Consider the following 21,844-nt stretch of genomic DNA (forward strand, 5'->3'; position numbering starts at 1 on the left):
GTTGATTGAAAAATGGAGGTTGACACAGTCACTACCCTGGAAATTTTTATGTAATTTCAAAGGACAAACGGTAATAAATACACAACTATAAGAAGAGAGGCACAAGAAAGATGCACCTCAAGTAATGTGGTACTCAATGGAGTATGCCCACTTTTGAGGTATGGAGTATACCTGATTCTGCTCTCCGTCCCCAAATGGCACGTACTCTCTGATGCAACTGGGGTTCAAGTCAGATCATGCCCCATAGTCCATGGCTCATTGGTGGGGCCAGGTCAGCACTAGACTGATCGAGGAGGAATAAGGAAAGCTCAGGAGCTGAACTCCAGATATCCAGGAGATGCTAAGAGGTACTCCATAGAAAACACACCTGAATGAGATGTCCTGTGGGTTCTCCAGAACCACATCAAATACATGCTGGAATGAGACAAGAGGGGACACCTCCTCTTAGGTCTTCTCCAAACCAAGCACTAGTTAGCATCTGTATTGTATTTCTCCTGACCTAGCCCATTCCTAAACCAGCTCCGCAAAGGGCTTGGGAACCTAGGGAGATGATTTGGTCCTGTATCTTGGGAGAATTGAGCTGATTTTTAGCTTATTATTGAACACTTTCCTTTTGAAATGATGGGTCTGGCAATTGGATTACCTTTTTCTTCGTTTCGTGACATCCATCCATCTGTCCATTCACTTACTGTACTTTCAGTGAATGCCTACAATGCACTAGACACTGTGCTAGGTGACAGAGATAGAAGAAATAATCCAGACACACACAGTTCTTCTCCTTACAGAGATTGCAGCCTGGTGTGGGTGGTGGAGGAGACTTCCATTACATACTCCTACAAATGGTGAATAATTATGATCAGGATAAATGCTATGCACCGGACACTCCTTTTGCTCTTCTTTTTCACACCCCCTCAGCCCTGCCTCTTATTCAACCCCTATTGTGGCAACATGTTCCAGGCAGCCTTTGACTAGCCTCGCAGATGTATAATTTGACAGTGCCTGTCCTTAGACCATGGCTGCTTCTTCCTTCTTGCCCTGGGGCTTATCTGATACCCAAGTGTGGGAACCTGCTCAGAACTCACATTTAGCTAGCCTGGAGGGCGTTAATACCTACAAGGCCACCTTTACTAAATGGGAAACTAAGGATAATAAATTAATGCCTTCTCTTTTTATCCCATGGATAGGCAGTTTTGAGATGTTTTTCATAAGGCTCTTCAAAATATTCCAGCAGGTTGAAGCATCAGTTGCCCACAGCAGTGGCCAAATCAATCGTATATCCTTTTACTGGCTTTTCCCCTTCCCTGTTTCATTTCCCTAGTTCCTCACTTCGATTTCCTGAAATCAATCACCAAATAAATTACCTTCATGTAGTCCTTTTTCAGGCTCTGCTTCCAAGGATTCTAGGTTAAGACATACTATGGAGAGGTATAATGGTTCTGAAAGTATGTGTATGCATATGTGTGTGTGTGTGTGTGTACTATATATATATATATATATATATATATATATATATGTATTATATATGTATGTGTGTATTATATATGTGTGTATATATATATATATATATATATATATACATATATATAATACACACACACAAACACACACACACACTTCTGTGTCACACAGACTGGGAGGTGCTAGAACACCACCAGCGGCCTTGCAGACAAAGCAAAACCGACCCCACCCAGGTCTCCTTGACCGTCTGTTTCCATGAGGTACTGGTCTCTTTTCGTTCACATGATGTGCCACTATATTTTGCATTTATACCTTGGTATTGCACTCTTTTATAGACTTGCTCTCTTATAAATGACATGTAAATAGATTTCCACTATTTTCCCATATATATATTATATATATAATATATGTATATATGTATATATAACATATATATAATATATGTACATATTATAATATATATAATATATTTCCCATATATATGTACATATATATATAATACACACACATACACACACACACACACACACACGCACACACACACACACAAACCCAACTTAATCTGTATTGTAAGGGAATAAAATAATGCCGTAGCTACTCTACCACACACTTTTGGTGAGCTACCCAATAGTCATTTTCCCCTTCTCTGCTGACAGAATCCTGATTTTATTTAGGTATCTAGCCCTCAGGAAAGCTCAAGGATATACTCTATTTGGTCTAAACCAATTTTGATAATCCCATGTAATTTATCAATGATTGATCTGGAGGTGAAGATATGACCCAATTTGGGCCTGTGAGACATAAGAAAATGTTTGCTGGGAGCTTCTAGAAAGCTTTTTTTTTCATACTTCAAAGGCAAGAAGTAGATTCTCTATGTATCTAGATATGACACCTAGACCTGTGTCGAGCATCTTGTGGCCATCAGGGTATCTACTCTAAGGACAAGGACGAAGATAGCATGCCAGAAAGTTCAGAAGATCTTAGATCTTTGATGGCATTGTTGGATCACTGAACTAGCTTACATTTTGGTATTGTTTTAGCTATTTTGAGCTGAGTTTTTTGTTAGCAAGGAAAGATCACTTTCCCTAAAGGGGTGGATACCTAATGCTATAACCAAAAACATCAGAACTGAAACACCTGACTAATGGTAGAAGAATGGATCAGATTTTCTTTGGGGATACCTACTAACTAGTTTTAAGAAATACAAAAATACCTGAAAGATATTATTCTTTTGGTGGCTATTTCTAATGCTACTTTGACCCTGAAGGAGTTGCTGATCGTGAAGAGCTAAGAGAAGAAATGGAGTGATATTTACCATGAAGAAGAGGGGCAGGCTGTGAATCTAGACAGCAATAAAGGAGAAATGGGACTATGAGAACCTCTAGGAAGATGAGGGCAAGCTTCCACCCAAATATCAAAAAAATACCCTAAAACCCCATTAACAGGAAGCATACCTAGTGCTCAGATTTTGGTTTCTAAGACCATTCTCCAATAGAAGGAAGGAACCAGGAATCCTTGGAGAAATGGATGATTCTAGGACAGGGCAAAAATATACAAGATGAACCTGGCACATCTTATAAAGCCAGTAAGGAAGTGCTAGCTAAAAACAAAACCAAACCAAACGCTTAACAATGATTAGGGAATGCCGAAGGAATAAAGGAGCCAGTTGAAAAGAGCTCCCAATGACCAAAGCTGGAACACTTTGAGCAACAAAATGAAATGGCATTTGGATTAAATATTAATTAAAATTAATATCCAAAATTAAAATTAATATCCATAAGTCCATACTGATATAAATGAATGATTGAATAAATAAATAAGGAGAAGAAAGAAATTCCCCATGCCAAAAAATTCCATGTAGTTCATGTAGATGCTCTGGTCTCAAGATGATGGAACATAACTCCCCATCCCTTAAGGGGGGGGGGGGGGCTATGCAGAGTAACTTCTCTCCAAAGAGTACAGTATGAAAAGGAGGAGAAAGAGTAACTTTACAGTGGAGAAACCTTACAAACACTGCCTCAACCAAGTGATCAAGATCAACATCAATAGTGATACTATGTTGATATTATATATCCTTGATATGATGTGATAAAAATGGTACCACATGTGTGGTGTTCTTCACAGAAACCCATAACCACAGTCTGATCATGAAAAAAATGTTAGACAAACCCCAAAAAGAGGCATTCTATAAAATGACTGTCAAGGTCATTAAAAATAAATAAGATAAAAACAGAGAAGGAGGCAAGCCATAAGAAACTCTTAAATATAGAAAACAAACTGAGGGGTGCTGGGAGCGGATTAAATGGGTGATGGACATTAAGGAGGGCACTTTTTGGGATGAGCACTGGGGGTCATATGTAAAAGATGAATCACTGGGTTCTACTCCTGAAGCCAAGACTACACTGTATGCTAACTAACTTGAAAATAAATTAATAAAAAAATTAAGAAATAAGGAAAGTTTGAGAAACTGCCCCAACCAAGAAGAGCCTAAGGAGATAAATGTAATGTGGTATCCATGATGGGCTCTTGGAACAGAAAAAGAACACTAGGTAAAAACTAAAGAAAACTGAGTAAAGTATGGACTTTTGTTAATAATAATATGTCAATATTAGTTCATTAGTTGTGATAAATATACCATACTAATGTAAGATGTTAATAATAGGGGAAACTGGGCCTGAGGTATGTGGGAACTGTCTGTACTATTTTCACAATTTATCTGCAAATCTAAGACTAGTCTAAAAACTTTATTAAAACTAGCATCCAACTCTGAACTAGGAAACACTAACACTAATATTCCACATAATGTGAACTATCTCTCCAGTGCGTTTTTTTTCCCTCAAGAAGTTTTCTTGGTTAAAGGGGCATTAATGGCATCACTAGGCATTGTTTTACCTGAGGGCCACCAGATGTCTGTCATCTGGCAAAACATTATCCCTAGACTTTCTCGCTGAGCATGTAATCTTCAGATACATGTGGGAGAGCATTTAATTTTCAAGGAAGAATTCTACTGATGATGTCTATCTAAATAATGTGATATTTTTAACAATTTCAAATAATAGCAATGAATGCACATTATAAATATACAACTCAGGTAGTTCATAGCAAATTTAATCCAGATTTTATGTTCTGTTATTCATTCAACAGATAAATAATGACTGTCTACTATGTGCCAGGCAATATTTATACATACGAACATATATAACTATTTATATTTAGATATTTAGTTATAAGGAAATATAGATATTTGTTTTATTTTATGTTTATATTTATTATATTACTCATTACATAAAATAAATATATAATTGTAAGTATATTAACATAAATATAAAGATGTATTTTGTGTAAATATGTATCCTATATATATAAATCACAGGCCTTTGATTTTTACAACTGGGCCGTGTAGAAATTGCCTTTGGAACTGATTAGTTCTAAGCACTCATAAATTTGTAGCTTTATCTAGATACTGATGTGGTCTGCTCCTGGTTAAAAAGACAACTGATAAATAGTAGCGATATATTAAAGAAAAGATAAAACTATTGAAATTGCCACTAACTTAATTACACATTGGGTTGGGTTTACATCATATGTAAGATCAAAACTCTCTGGATGATTTGTTTGAAGGTTGGAACAGGAGATGTGCAAAGTCACTCTGTAATCACTCCCTGCCTTCCGATGTAGTCATTTGTTTGTACCTCAGCTACTCATAAGCTCTTTCAAAGCCAGGGCTAAATATTATTTACTGTTGTGTCTCCCACATAACTACCAAAGGGCCTTCCTTATAGTTGGTGTTCCATACATCTGGTGTACGAATTAACGTTTAACTCTTTTCTCCTGTGACTTAGCAGGAGGCTTGACAGGACATCACAGCAAGCTCAGAATACACCATGGTGATTACTACTTCCTCCCACCCACAAACATCAGCAGTAATTTTTAGAAAGCTTTTGTTTGCTCAGCTTAGCAGATTGGTATATTAATGCACTATACGTTTTATCTTTTCATATACTTTATTCTTCCTATCAGTCTCTGAACAATTAGATGGCATTTCTTTTTCTTCAAAGTGTCAAAACATTTCATAGCACCAGTTTACTTTGCAAAATTGTACATTTGAGTAGGTGAGAGCCTTAATGATCAGAGTGAAGCCCTCAGCGCTGAAATGTGCTCTGTGGTGACATTTGCTTAATTGCTTCATCAGACAGAGGCTCAGTCAGGCTTGTCTTTCTCAGCAACTCTTATTTTTGATCCTATTATGCATCTAGACCAGGTCCTTGGTGGGCAACGGAGTGAGGAGGAACACTGGACAAAACTCTTTCAAAGAAGATTTGGCCCATAATTGTGTCCAAATTTCCCAATTCATAGTCCATCCCAGTTGTATGAGGATTGAAATGTAACTTACATGTAACATAGTATGGTAATGCCTTGTTTATCACTGGAGAGTGAGGCCATCACCTGGCTCCACCCTGAGCTGCCTTGTTTTCCTCTCTGCTCTCTGCACCGTACTCCTGTGACTTCAACTGAAATTTCTGCATAAGTGGCTTCCAGATCCACATAGAGATCTCTGACCTTTCTTCTAAACCAAGATGCTTGCATTTCCAGACTCTAGAATTTTGCTTTTTGAGGGACCATGTTATTTTCTCCTGGCACTTTGCATGATACCTTGCATGCCATAAGGAAGGTAATAAATGAGCAAATAAATAACTGAATATATAATATGCAAAACCAAAGCTGATTATCTCAAAGCTGATTACCAAAGCTGATATCTCTGAAATTATAGCCTTTTTAAATAGGAACTCTTCAAAAATGTCATACCTCCATGCCATTTTCAGCAAAATATTTTAAACATAGTTTAGCAATTTTATTTTTTTACTTAGAGATCACCATTATGAATATTAGTTGCTATAACATACAGATCTTAGGTGTTATTAATCATTTGAAGAAATTTTGCCCCTCTTCCAAATGAGTTCTTTTGTCTGCTTTTCATATTCTTTACTATCAGGATGTCTTCAGTGTCAGCTATCATTTCTTTCTGCCACCTATGTCTGTGCCTCTAGCACCGCCCCTGCCCCATCACGCCCTGCACCTCTCCTTGCCAAACTTTATGATTTTAACTGCTTTGAGCTAAGAAATCCAATAGCCAAGTTTTTAGACATCTCTAAAACAAAAATAAATAAGCTTGAAGCAAGGCCCTGAGGAGTTATTTTATGAGAACTGTGTGTGGGTTTGCTTAAGTCAGTTTTTTCCACGCTGAAACATTTTTTTTGCCCTATTTCCCAGCTTGACTGTGTTAGAGATAAATGAAGTTGCTAGGTAAGAGAAAGTTGCATGCACACATGGCATGACCAGTATTTCACTTGCTTTGGTATCTACTCTCTGATCCTAGAGGATGTGCCAGCTCTCACTCAGGGGAGAAATAAGATCTGTAAGTCCGCTAAGAAAATATCATCTTTTCCCCCCTCTGCTTCTCTTTAAAGGTCATTAATTTTTGCCCTCTTCTGCAAGGCTCCAGCAGTCATCTTTTCCAAGCGTCTCTTGGACTGCGGTCCTTGGACCAACTGCATCAGAAACACTCAGACTGCATGTTATCATGCAGACTCTTGGGCCCTAGTTCCAACCAATCCATTCAGAATCATCTGGTAGTGGGTTCTACGTACTTTTTTTTTTTTGGTTTTTAAAGAAAGCCAGCTCCCCTGGGATTGACTCTCAGGGAGACTGAGAGTCTCCATCATCATGCTGGTGTCCCCTCTGGCATCCTTCACAGTTCTCCCCCACCAGCTTTCCTCAGACCTCTGTGCTTTCTTTGGCCATTTCAGACATTTTCTTTATCCACTTTATCTTGAATTTTCCACTCTCCGGATCCTCCAATTTCAGTACCCACAAGTACCTTCCTTTGAATATTTTCTATCTCCTTCATTAATCTTTCTCTAATTAAAAAGAAAGAAGATATCCATTTTCTTTGTGTGCATTTAACTCCTGCCATCTGCCCAGCTGCTTCCCTGAACCTGCATGTATAAGTGGGCTACGTAAACTGATGAAACATGTTTTCAGGAAGTTTTAAAGATGTGAGTTTATCTTTATAAGTAGAAAGAACTAGATGGTATATACAGCCATTTTTAGGCTTATTTAGAGTCTTGACTAGGTAAATAGTAATTTATTATTTTTTGTTCTCTCCACTTTATGATATTTTTTAGTTTTTTGACTCTGTATTTTGAAGCTCTTCTCTGAGGATTATGTTTTAGATTTTTTTTAATGTTCACTTAGAGTACACACTAAGAATCTATAATACATTATTGACGTGGAATAAATATGTGTTGATCTATATTTTGCATCTTTGTTTTCTATATCACAATCTAGGTGTGAGAAAGCAGAAATTCACCTATCACAATGAAATGGGCATAACCCAACACAAAACTAAGTTTAATTCTATACTTATTTAAATATTCTCTGATAAACTCTTGAAAGCTTTCATGTCAGTGTCCTATGTATTTATATGAATGGAGCAGTAATAGTCATAAATGTAGTGATATTCATTCAGGTCAGCAACAGGGTGTCAGAAGAAGCATGGGGAGAGTTTTCAACCCTGATGAGTTTTATGTAATGGCCAAGTGGGCAGGTGATCTCTGATAAATCCCACTCCTTTGCACTGATCCCTCTTTTCTTTAGGCATCCAGAGTCATCTCAATGGGGTTCTTTCCATATCCTGCTCTGACTTGTCCTTCCATGGATTTCTCCAAACTCCAAAATTACTCTTGGTCCTTCCTTGATAAAAGCTTCCAATCCATCATCTTTGTATTAGGGAGAAAATAACCTGATGTTTGTACTTTAAAAACACAGTTTGTTGAATGAAATTAATCTTGAATTGTTCACATCTATGAAGACCATATTCTTAAGCCCCTCTCCCCACCATCAGAAGACTATGGTTTAGCAGTTTGCCATTTCAATTGGAAGTGTCACAATTTTGGGGTAAAACTGAGCTAAATTCTGAGCACAGAATATTTGCCCTCTGAATCTAGGTAACTCTTTTCAAATGAAGTCCTTCTGGAAGAGCCATTTGTACCAGCTGCCTTCCAGGGGTGACTCAGGCAAATTCATATAGCTAAACATGTGTGACTGTAGAGGAAAGAAATTACTGCAACTGTGATTCCTTTATGTGAACGACAACATTAATTTCCTAGACTATCAGTATAGTCTTCCTCTTGTGGCCTCTAACCCTAAGCCTATTACAGAAAAGGTATGTTAAATCATTAAGTGCTGGAATATGAAATTAAGTAAAAGCAAACAATTCAATTTGAAAATCCCTTCAACAGTGGAAGGGACCTTCTTTGTACTAGAGCCTGTTGTGGCCCAAAATTAGGAATGTGTTATAAACTACCAGTGCTTAGAGTAGAGGGAAACAAGTATCCTTTGTAGAAACTGAGTCTGAAGCTGTGAATCATGCATTTAAGTAACAGAGCTGTAGGTAAACATCCATAGATTTGTAGGGAAAGATTAGGTTGCATTTGATGATAGGCTTAGGTGGTTTTTTTAATGACCCCAACCTAACATTGATCTGATGAGTTTCAGAAAAATAGTCTTGAATTCAAGAGCACTCTCTTCCTTGGAGAGGAGGTTTCCATGTTAATGGATATGCCAACTTTATTCAGTGAAAATGAACATCAAAATCTTCTGAATGATGATTCTTTCAGGCTATTTTAATTGGGCTTTTTAGTATCATAATTCAGTCAAAAGAAAAAGGAAGAAATCACTATAGATTCATTTGTAACCTTATCCCGTTTGGGAAAAAATTAATAATATATTAGTTCATCTTTCCTAGGAAATTTGATTTCGTAGAAAGATCCTGGTGTTAAATCATTTTATAAAACTGTTATTTCCAGCATTGCCAATTCACTTTATTTTCTTAGTCTGTAGAATTTGGCCCAAATCAAAGATTCTCACTTTGGCTTATTTTATAAGTCTTCCAGGGCCCAAGTCTAGCACAAATTGCTTCTTCAATTTCAAGATGAGTTGAAAAATGACAATTTGAGAGGCGTAGAGCACTGCAAAGTAAATATCCATCACTCACCTCCATATCTCTATCCTGCCCCATCCCCAGGTCCATGGGTTCCATGATCTAAAAATTAATATCTTGCTTTCTTAATCAGAATGTAAATATTAACCAGAAATTGCCTAGATCTGGGGACTCATGGAAGTAGATTAGGAGATTAGAGCTAGATCTCATCAGGAGTCATACGTGATGCCATTCATCAGCTAGTGAAGGAGGGCAGGAGCATTGTTCAGGCCACATGGCACCCTGGGATCTTCAAGTTGGCCCAGGTGTAAGCACTCTGGAGTCATAATTTATTAAAATCCTGGTGCCAAAATTGTTCTGAATACCTAAGAGTGCAAGTCGATTGTGCATGGTGATTGTATGAAACCCCTAAAGTGTTAGCCCAGATAAAACTGCTCATTTTACTTCTTATAAAAGAACATCCAAGTCATCCTCTCTCTTCCCTCTCTTTCTCCCTCTCTCTACCCATCCTCTTACCCAAGTACAATTTTTGTGCAATGACAAATCATAATGGGCTGGGAAAACATATTACCAAGAAGATTTGAATCAGTAAAGGCTTTCCTCCAGCATACAATTTTATAACCTGAATTGAATTAAACATGGTAGATTAATTAAATACAATTTGTATTATAGTGATCAGGGAATGTTCTAGGTATTATTGCTGCATAACAGACTACCCCAAAACTTAGTGGCATAAAACCATAATTTGTGATGCCCTTAGATTCTCTGGGTCAAGAATTCAGACAGGACACAGTAGAGATAGCTTATCTCTTTACATAAGGTCAAGGCCCTCAGCAAGGGGGACCCAAGGGCTGGGGGTGACTTGATGATTAGGGGCTGAAATGATTGATTCGGAGGCTTCTTTCTGACATGTCTAGTGGTTGCTGATGATTTCAGGCTGGGCGCTCGTAGGGCAATTAGCTAAAGTGCCAAAAAGTAGACCCTCTCAGCATGACAGTCTCAGGATAGCCAGACTTCATACTTGAGCGTAAAGAGTGAATATCCCAAGAGAACCAGGAGGAGGCTGCATGGCCTTTGCTGACCTAGCCTTATACAGTGTCATTTCCATAGAATAGAATATTGCTTACATCCCAAACTCAAGGGAAGGAGTGGAAAATCCCACCTCTCAATGTGTCAAAAAATTTTTATACATGCTTTAAATATGTTTCACAGTAGCGTCATCCATATGAATCATACCTATCAAGAGCTAGAGCCACAGTAGAAAGAAAAAAGACTATAGTGGTTGCAATTTTGATTACATGTGTATCTCAGTAATGATAGGTAGTAAGAAAGATGAAGATAAAGTATATGAGGACAGCATATGACAGTATATGAGGAAAGTATATGAGATCAGTATATGACAATACTAATGGCTATTGGAAATGCTTGATATAACTGAGCTTGGAAAGTCCAGGTTTCTTCACAAATATTAAGGTTTTATAACTGTACATTTAAAGATTTTTGAAAACATATTTTCAAAACAGATTTTTGAAAACAGATTTTCAGAATTCCTACAAGATAAATAACTTAGAATTGCAAGTTGTAAAACTTCTAGGTTCTCACTGCCTTTGCCTCTTGAAAATAATTGTTTTATAACCAGTGCTTAAACTTTTTGTTATGGAAAATTTCTTGGAAGTGCAGCTATATATTGATTGAATTTATTATAGCTATATTGATTATTTATACTAGACTTACTCAATGTCACTTAATACCCCACAGAAAAGCCCTAATTTCTCTTCAATCCTCCTTTGGCCACATTCCATTTTATTGAGTCTCTCCCTGCACTGTACTCATATTTGTCATGACTTATAAGCATTTTAATTCCTAAAGGGTAGTCTACTCATTAGAGTGAGAGAAAATGCATTCATGTTGGTGTCTTTGATCTTTGAGGCACTACATGATTTCAGTTTGTCTCAGATCCTCAGTTTCCTCTCTATAATAATAAATCTGGAAGGAAAATTGCATAACCTTGTTTTAGACAAAAATCTCTTATGGCTTAAAAAAATTTTTTTTAATGTTTATTTGTGAGAGAGAGAGGCAGAGAGTGAGTGGGGGAGGGGCAGAAAGAGAAGGATACACAGAATCTGAATCAGGCTCCAGGCTCTGAGCTGTCAGCACAGAGCCCAATGCAGGGCTCGAACCCACAAACCGTGAGATCATGACCTGAGCCGAAGCTGGATGCTCAACTGACTGAGCCATCCAGGCTCCCCTCTTTCTTATGACTTTTAAATTATGAGATGAAAAAAATTTGCCCCCTTGAGAAGAGAGGTAAGATGGAGCGACCAGTGGGGACCCAAGGAGATTAAAAGGCCTCCATTTTGAGCATAGAGCTCTGTGGTTCCAGAGAGAGCCAACCAAGGACAACTTTGACAGAAGAGATTATGGACTGAGGTAGGTCAGAATAATAGATGGTTTAAAGGATATAATTAACAACCTTCCTCTGAAGAGTAGAACAACAGCCTTAGAAAGAGGGGTCAAGAGCCCTTTTTGAAAGGCCTCAGGGCAACATCCTTCTTCCAAGCATAAGGGAAAGCAAATGTTTAAATAAGGAGCTCACCTACTAGTTACAGAGTGACTTCACTTACGTGTAGGAGTTTGTACTTGCTCAGATCAGGTACCATGTCACTTACAGGAACAAGTCTATTAGCGTTTATGATAGTCTCCAAAAATATAGGAAAAATATGTGTGCATGTCCCCTATGAATGTATTTGTAGAGAATAAAAAACACGGGGAAATTATCTTGCACAGGAATAGTTGCAGACCTGTTCTTGTCGCTTAACTTCCGATTTGTCAAGTCAGTAAGTCATGAGTGAAAACTTCCGTGGAAAAGGTTTTAGAATTCAAAAGCAATTGTTCACTCCACACCCAAACCTCTGTTTGGCTCCTCGGATGCTGCTGCTATGGGGCCTCCTCCCTTTGCTCTGCTCTGCACATGCAGAGAAGAGGTGGAGCCAAGGAAGTTGAAAGTTCTTGACACCACTGCCAGGCAGGACAAGTTTGGCAACTTTCCGAACAATGGAAATTAAATGGTCAAATTCTGTATTTCTCCCAGACTGATATGACTGGAGACTGATGACCAGAGACTGATATGACCAGAGACTGATATGACCTCTCCATTGGAAGTTGCTTAGTGTAAACCTGCCAATTACCACTGTAAACCATTGAGGGGCAGCTATAGTTGAGCTGTTTAAGAATGGATGGTAGGGGCGCCTGGGTGGCTCAGTCGGTTAGGCATCCGACTTCGGCTCAGGTCACGATCTCGCGGTCTGTGAGTTCGAGCCCCGCGTCGGGCTCTGGGCTGATGGCTCAGAGCCTGGAGCCTGCTTCTGATTCTGTGTCTCCCTCTCTCTCTCTGCCCCTCCCCCATTCATGCTCTGTCTCTCTCTGTCTCAAAAGTAAAATAAAAAAAAAAAAAAAAAAAAAAAAAAAAGAATGGATGGTAGGCTACCTGCTGAAAGGGATTGGTTGGGGGGGGGGGGTTGGTTTTAAATACTCTGAAAGAAACAACCCTTCTTGCTAAGGATTAGTGCCTGAGTTGTGGTCACTGATATGAATAGGCAACTATACGTGATAATCAAATGATGGAAGCATGACTTCTAATTGGTTGAATTTATTTAAAGTTCCAGTTGGTCAGAAAATCACTCATTCCTAAGTTATGACAGCTATTGCTGTGAGGCAATCATGTGTGGATTTTATATTTTACCTCGGTTATGAGTTTTAATTTATTCTAAATAATTATCTGAATTCTACAGATGATGTGCTCCAAAACACATTGTGTTCTTTTCAAATGGAGCTGAAAATATATGACATCTATATATGGTACAATTACTTACAAGCTTTATTTATATGACTTCCAAGGGAAGCTTTTAATATATGACGATTAGTTCTAAATCTATGTCAGGGTAGGTGAATGTTCATTTTCCGTTAGCCTGGCTTTCTTCAAACTGAAGGTCAAATGGTTGATAAATCCATTTAGCGTGTTTTGACCTACAATTTTTAAAAGAAACAGGATGGAATGGAATGGAATAGAATGGAATGAAATAGAAAATACCAGAATGCATGAAGTAAAAGTTAATACCATTTCATGTAACTTTAATTTCAGTCTCGTGTGTAGTGTTATTCTGGACCAAAATGGAAAACTTATGTCTTTCTGAGGGTCACAATACAAAAGGTTAAAATCCTTTAGGCTAGCCACTGGTTCTTGGTCTGGATACTCTCTAATATTTGTCTAATTGACTTCATCATCAAGTCTCTTCTCTGAGATTTGAGTAACTTGGCCAAGATCAATATAAGGTGGTACTAAGACCGATGGCTCATCTATCCACCCTCTACTGAATTTCTTCAACTTTCAAGCTGGACAGAAAATACTCTTACTCTAAAACATGCTACAAAACCTATCAAAAATATATCTGTGATAATGCTACTTTATGTTTCTGCAAACTCTTTTATTAATGGTGTTAGGCTTATAGATATTAATGCCCATGATACCTGTGTGTTAAAATTGTCTGTTTCCTGATGGGAAAGCTGATAAAACCATAAAATAAAGGGTTTTAAAGGCTCCTATTCCAGGACAAGTTTTCAACTCTATCTTTCAAGACACGTGGCTTTCCAACCTGTTGTAGGTTTCTCTATCAGTAAGTTCTTATTTATATCCAAACTATTTTCTTTTAAAAAATATTTATTTTTGAGAGAGAAAGAGATAGAGGAGTGAGTGGGGAGGGTCAGAGAGTGAGGGAGAGAGAGAAGCCTAAGCAGGCTCCGCGCTTTCAGCACAGAGCGCGATGCAGAGCTTGAACCCACAGACCGCGAGATCATGACCTCACACAAAATCAGGAGTTGGACACTTAACCAACTGAGCCACCCATGTGCCCCTCAAGCTGTTTTCTCTTTAATCCCATCTCATTTCCACACTTTCTGTCCTCTGTGGAGAAATTCATAGAGAAAATGGTTTAAGCAGTAAAGCTTAAAGAATACATCTGGGAATCCAGAAATTTTATTCTCAAACTTTAAACTGGGAGCTGTTGAACTCTTCTCAGAAGTGTATAGAGACTCCTGTGACCGTCCCATCCCTAGTCTCCATTTCCTCCAGTCTCCATGCCCCACATCGCCTTTCAACCAAAACTTGGAGCAGCTAATTCTTTCCTTGGGTCTCTCAGTGAGGAAGTGGGCCAGAGAGGGAAGGACTGCACCCAGGCCATTAAATCTCCTTGGCAACTTGCCTAAACCTAAAAGAGGAGAAGGGAACTGTAAGGAGAAGAAGAGGAATATACCAAAATACATTCCAGATGGAGCCAAAGATTGAAGTATAACAATGCAACCATAAACGTCCTGGAGGAAAATATGGAGTTTTTTTTTAATTCTTGAAGGGTAAAAATAATGACCCCCCCAAAAAAACCCCAAACAACAAAAAGAAGGCATAAAAGAAAGAGTCAGTAAATTCAACTACTCAAAAAGTAAGACTTTCTATTCCATTGAAATACACATATACAATGTTAAACGTCAAAGGAGGTGAAATATCTGCTATAATTTATATAGTAAAAGAACTAATTTCTATAATATGTAGAGAACTCCTATGAGCCAAAAAGAAAGAACCAAATAATACAATGTAAAAATGAACAAATAAATAGGAACTAAAGGTCTTTTAAAAATGTTATCTTTCACTTATAATAGGAAAGTGCAAATTAAAATGGCACACTAATTTTTCAGTTATCAGATGAGCAAAGATTTAAAAATCAGTAACATTATTTAGATTAAGGTGTAAGGAAAGAGATATTCTCATACATTTGTAGTAGGTGTGCAAATTGATACAACCTTTTCGGAGGATAATTAACCATACTTATCAATAGTTTAAATATACAGACACCGTGACTCATCAATTCCATTCCTAGGATTTTATCAGAGAGATATTCTCATACATAATGAAAAAACTGTATGTCCAAGACTACTGAAGAATTTTTTGTTGGGGAAAAAAAGCAAGCAACCTTAATTCTCATCTGAAAAAGGAAAGGCAAAATAAATTATTTATGTTCATTTGGACTGGATTACAAATACAGTCATTGAGCAGCTCTATGTGTATGAATGTGGAACCGTTGGTGAAGTATGTTAAATGAGAAGAGCAAGGGGAGCCTGGATGGCTCAGTCGGTTAAGTGTCCGACTTCAGCTCAGGTCACGATCTCGCGGTCCGTGAGTTCCAGCCCCACATCATGCTCTGGGCTGATGGCTCAGAGCCTGGAGCCTGCTTTGGATTCTGTGTCTCCCTCTCTCTCAGCCCCTCCCCCATTCATGCTCTGTCTCTCACTGTCTCAAAAATAAATAAACTTAAAAAAAAGAAAGTGGCCTTGAATGTGGAACCGTTGGTGAAGTATGTTAAATGAGAAGAGCAAGCCACAAACTCTTTGTGGAGTACACAGCTATTTGTGGAAACAGAAAGGGAGTGGCTATTATTCATACATGCTGTGTATGCTTAGAACATCTGGAAGAATATGCAACCAGATAACATTCATTGACTCCAATGAAGAGCAAGGTAGGCTTACATAGACATGATTTAGCCTATCCTCCTTTATCCTTTTCTCGCTTTTGAATCTTGTACAGTATGAATGGATCACCTAATGAAAAGGTATTTTATTTTAATTAAGAGAAAAGAAAGGAAAAAAACAAAGAGAAAATGGCTGAGGGAAAGAATAGGAGGGAGAAAGATATAGAAAAGTAGATGAGTTTTACTTCTTTTTGCTAATATTTATTTATTTTTGAGAGGGAAAGCACAAGCAGGGGAGGGGAAGAGAGAGAGGGGAACAGAGAAACTGAACCAGGCTCCATGCTGACACAGCACCCCTGGTGCAGGACTCAAAGTCACAAACTGCGAGATCATGACCTGAGTCAAAGTTGGACACTCAACTGACTGAGCGCCCATGAGTTTTATTTCTAATCTGGAAATTCAAAACTCACAAATTGGAATTTAGTCAATAAACATGTAAGGATTTTCATTTCAGTGTTGTGTTAGCTGCCTAGGCATATCCAAACACTCAGGGTTCATGGAGTCAATCTAACTTTAGTATTGCAAGAAAATGACTCAAGTCCTCTTCCTGCTGGAGGAGCTCAGTGTTTGCCACCTCCAAACCTTCTCAGAGTAGTAACATTTCCTCTGTGCACCTCTTATCCTATTTCCTGAATGGCATGAGGTTCTTAATTACACTTATATAGTTTATCCTACAGCTTTGTGTCTTTCTGCCCTTTGCCAACTCAAATGAGTAACACAGCCTGTTACTTATTTTAATTTCCCTCCCAAAGTCTCTCAGAAAAAGCAGTTGGTCACAGGAGAAAGTTTCATCATAGCATGGCACAATAGATGGTCAATATTAGATAACAGATTGCCCTGGATTTAAAAGTCTTTGGGAATTTCTTAGAAACCTATTTTCTCGAACATATAGATTTGTGCCTGGTCTCAGGGCCTCAGAAACTCAGATTCTCCCCAGCACCCCTTCTTTTCTCCTGTCCCTAGAACATCAGAATGGCTGCTTTTTTATCAAGGAGGGCAATCCATTTTTGCCTCTTCTGCCTTGGGAATTCTTCCAGAGGCTTTAAAAGAATCTTCTCCGTGGGGCACCTGGGTGGTTCAGTTGCTTGTGTCAGAGTCTTGATTTCAGCTCAGGTTATGATCCCAGGGTCATGGGATCGAGCCCCATCAGGCTTCGCACTGACTGTGGAGTCTGCTTGAGATTCTCTCTCTCTCTCTCTCTCTGTCTCTCTCTCTTTCTGTCTCATTTTCCCTCTCCCTCTGCCCCCTCCCCTGCTCATGCTCTTGCCCTCTCTCTAAAAAAAAAAGAAAAAAAAAGACTTTTTCCACCAACTGCATTACACTAGTAATGGGGGGAAGAAAGGTCTAATGCTGTTATAGAGGACTGATTACATAAATTGTAATACGCCAACACAATGGAGAATGATACATTCACTACAAATTATTTGAATTCCATATTTACAGGAATAGAAAAAATTTTATAACATATCAAGTGAAGTAAGAATTTTGCAAAATAATGTGTGTATAGTCAATGTATATGATATAAATACGTGTATAGTATGCATATGATATATATGTATGTAATGTGTATACGTATGTTCATACATGTATATGTATATGAATATATTATCCCATTTTAAAAATTTATTTTGAGACGGAGAGAGAGAGAGTGTGAGCAGGGTAGGGGCAGAGAGCAAAGGAGTGAAAGAATCCCAAGCAGGCTCTACGCTGTCAGCACAGAGCCTGACATGGGGCTCGATCTCATGCACCATATCATGACCTGAGTTGAAATCAAGAACCAGACACTTAACTGACTGAGTCATCGAGGAGCCCATATATTATCCCATTTTTTAAAAACTCTACATAATATACATGTTTATATTTGTTGGAAGTATAGACATCAAAATGTTAACTGTATAACTCTTGGGGTGGCTTAGAGGATTTATTTATATTTTGAAGATATAATTATTCTGCAATAAGTATCTATTGCTTAAAAAAAATAAAAGTATAAAAGAAAATATCCACTGGGCAAGAGGGTAGCAGTGACAACAACTCCCCAGGGTCTTTCAGGGGCAGACTTCTGCTCTAAATAATCGGCTGATACAGTTAGAATCAGCCACTCCTGCCCCCCAGATGCCTGGTCCCTAAAGAGACCCTTTCCTTTCGTGCTCTCTTCCCCCAACACCTATTTTATAGGAGAATCTCTATCTTTGCTAAGAAAAGGTGAGATTCGAAAAGAATAAAAAATAAGAAAAAGCACAGAATTTCCTTTCCTTTTTTCTTAAAACAGTAGGCAATTCAAATATTTAATGTGATGTTTTCTATAACTTTTCCATCTTAAGAGGTATTACAAGTTGGCCCCTCTTCTCTTCCCAGGTAGCCTAAAAGAAGAAGGATGAAATCTCATCCTCTAAGTCAACAAGATGAGACTGAGCTAAAAAGGGAAAAGACTTCCTAGGGGAACATGAGCATCAGTGATAAAGTATATATCAGAACCAGAAATCCCAGGGAATCTACCATTAGACTGTAGGGCCAAACAGAATGGAAGCTGGATATGAAACACCAGTGTGGGCTTACTGGTGGGCACAAGCTGGGTATGAGACCACACCTGGCCTGCACACTGGCAGGCTAGGCAGAGATGTCTATGTGCAAAGGATTGCAGCCTGATTCCTAAGTCAGAACAGATTGTCTCCCTTTACCCTAGGCACCTTCTTCTGAAAACTTGGCATGTTTTATCTTTAGGGACCTCAGAGATCATTTAATATGCCTTTCTCATCTGAGGAACCAAAACCGAGACAGGTTAATGGATTTCGACAAGTTCACAGAGCTAGTTAATAGAAGAGCCAAGAGAAAGCCCACGGGGCTGGGCTAAAGAAGTAAACACATTTGGGATGACCACGTGAATAAATGAATGACTGTTCCAATACAAGTATGGAACTCATTCTAGATCTAACAGATGCTGCTTGCAGTGTCCGACCATTGGGTGCTCTGTACATTACCTCAGAGCATACCAGAAGGAATTGGTTGTCCACAGTAAATATTCATACAGATGTGCCTTACTTTGGGACACACAGGGCTACATTATAGGTAGATCTGACTATATCTCAAATACATAGGAACAACTCTGCTTAAATAAAATTCTTTGTGAAATAGGTAAATTTTCTGGAAGAGAATAATCAACCTCAACTTATCTGCTATCTCACTCCAAATTTTCATGCATAACATGCGCTTTGCATGGATCTTCCTGTAGTAAGTGACCTGAAGGAGCTAACGGAGCATCCATCCTTCGTATGTGAACACAGCCTGGTAACCTCCACTAGAGAACTTACATTTTGAATCATGACCACCAGCGTACTTACAGAATCCAAAGTTCAACTCTTTGTGTACGTTGTCCATGATATTTTCCTCTGTGGATTGAGAACAATTTTATAAAGTGTCCTTCTGTGTGTAAGTTGCTTGGACATTCTAAAGTGAGGCTGAGAGGGCAGGATCACTGATTGTGACCGAATTGGTTCACAATTCGTACTGTACTGTACTGTACTGTACTGTAACGTACAGCAGGGTCGTAAGCTCAAATGCCCACAGAGGCCAGATAGGGGATCTACATGAGCACAGCATGTTGGGTGAGAGAAGTTAGGGGGATTTGTTTGGGCAGTGGAGAGCAGAAAGTCAGTGCCCCGTCCAATGGGGGTGGGTTTTACTCAGCTGTAATTTTACAGAATTTGCTGTAATTCATTGTTACCAGGCAGAAATATATCCCAGGTTTTGATAGACTGTCCAATTGTCAAGAGAAAATCTAAATCTATACATTTTAATGTAGAATCGTTCAACTTGTTAATGTTGGTAACTAGTTCAAATTTCTTTGAAAACATGGCAAGTGATGGTCAAGTAAAAAGCTCTTTGGCCCACTGGTGACCATTTTGAGGTTTCTGGACACCCTATATTTAGTGAGTGAGATTAAATAGTATAAATGCACGCATTCGTTTTCTGAATAAAACACAGAGAAAGACCACTTATCTTTTTATACAAATCTTATGTATCCTTGAATCTACTTTAATCACTTCTAAATCAACTTAAATCTCTTAAATCACTTAAATCACTTAAATCAACTTAAATCACTTAAATCACTTAAATCAACTTCCTAAAGTTGTCCCCAACTCTCTGATGTCATATATCTGTATGGTCTGTACTACACAGTCCATGCTAAATAAACTCTGTCCTCTTTCTCCTTGTTTGTAATTGTTTCACATGTGCAGATCTTTTATTAAGACTTCATTATAAATAATTCCAGGACAAAAACCATAATCTAATAGTTCTTTTATGCCAGCCTCAAAGTTCAATAAACATTTGCAGTTGTTTTTTTTTTTTTTCAGTAAAGGAAAAAGAGGATAGCCTTTGCTGACACACAAATACATAGTTATACTAGAAATGAGTTGAGTATCTTGACGTTCCTGAATTTCTAGCCTAGGCAAGCGAACAAATCCAAGTATGTGGGCACTGTGCCCTGCTGAGCTGAGAAGCACTGGCTTGCTATAAATTTTTAAGAAGAAAGCAGTTAGTAGAATAGTTATGAGTTCATCATGCCTTTTCTAGAATAAAAATATTGTAGAATGTATATTATCCAATGGAGGTGATGTGGTCCTATGTAAGTCCTGACTTCAAAAAGTCTTCTGAGCCAACTCTTGTCTGCAGGAAACCTGCCATTGGTTTAGGCAGTAAGAGAATGGTAGGCTCACTTAGAGAAGGTCGCACTCATGTTTCACATTCACAAGTCAGAGCTTCTTGGGCTATTTTAGAGCGATTTGAAGCAGCAGAATCATGAGCTGCAGTCAACCTTAATCCAGAAATGAACGCATTGGGAGGACAAATGGAGCAAGCACTGAAGCTCCAGAAATGACCAACCGCTCTCTTTGTCCCGACGGGTGGCCAAGCGGTGGCTCTCATCACAAGCAAGTTTTGCAGTATGCTGGACATTAAAGTTATCTCTGCACTAACAGAAGCAGGCTTCAGAGTCAGAACAGCTAGGCATGTGTGTCAGGGCAACCACAAACGTGTCTGGGAGGGGGCCTAGTGTTTGGTTTGAATTGGCCAGTACCACTTGCACGTTGAGAAGTGTGGAAACAATACCCCTGTGGATCCCTAAGTCCACTGAGCTTGATGTGATGGGGAATCCAAAGGCTAAAGTGAACAGACCAGTTCTGATGTGAATTGACTGTCTGACCAAAGAAAAGCATTGTATTTTCTTCCTTACTGGGAAATACCGAAAAAATACTCACAGAGCACTTTTACTGAAAATGTTTTCTCTCTCCATACTCCTTATTTTCACAAAACGACCTATGTGCCTTTCAGATACTTCGCAGTTCTCATCATTTTCTGCATATTATTTAGTAGTTAAAAAAAAAAAAGAAAAACATTACCAAGTAAACAGGACTCATTACATTAGGAAGTAGATTTTGGAATGCAAAAAAAAAAAAAAAAGAATGCTTTGGTTACTAAAAATAATGCCTCGACTTAGGCAAACAATACTTGGGTCAAAATAAACGTTAACATTGTTTAGAAAATTTAGTTGTATCTCTGATATAATTATCACCTTCTATTCAATAGAATTTTCTAAATAATTGGGGCGCCTGGGTGGCGCAGTCGGTTAAGCGTCCGACTTCAGCCAGGTCATGATCTCGCGGTCCGTGAGTTCGAGCCCCACGTCAGGCTCTGGGCTGATGGCTCGGAGCCTGGAGCCTGTTTCCGATTCTGTGTCTCCCTCTCTCTCTGCCCCTCCCCCGTTCATGCTCTGTCTCTCTCTGTCCCAAAAATAAATAAAAAACGTTGAAAA

At 38.5% G+C, this 21,844-nt stretch overlaps 1 protein-coding gene across 1 annotated transcript in view; it reads left to right on the forward strand.

The window, feature by feature from the left end:
* Nucleotides 1–21,844, forward strand: part of FRMD6 (FERM domain containing 6) — a 247,869-nt gene that overhangs the window by 55,910 nt on the left and 170,115 nt on the right. The gene's annotated exons all lie outside the window — the stretch shown is intronic.

Source organism: Neofelis nebulosa, chromosome 7 (genome assembly GCF_028018385.1).
Source record: "Neofelis nebulosa isolate mNeoNeb1 chromosome 7, mNeoNeb1.pri, whole genome shotgun sequence".
Taxonomy (NCBI): domain Eukaryota; kingdom Metazoa; phylum Chordata; class Mammalia; order Carnivora; family Felidae; genus Neofelis; species Neofelis nebulosa.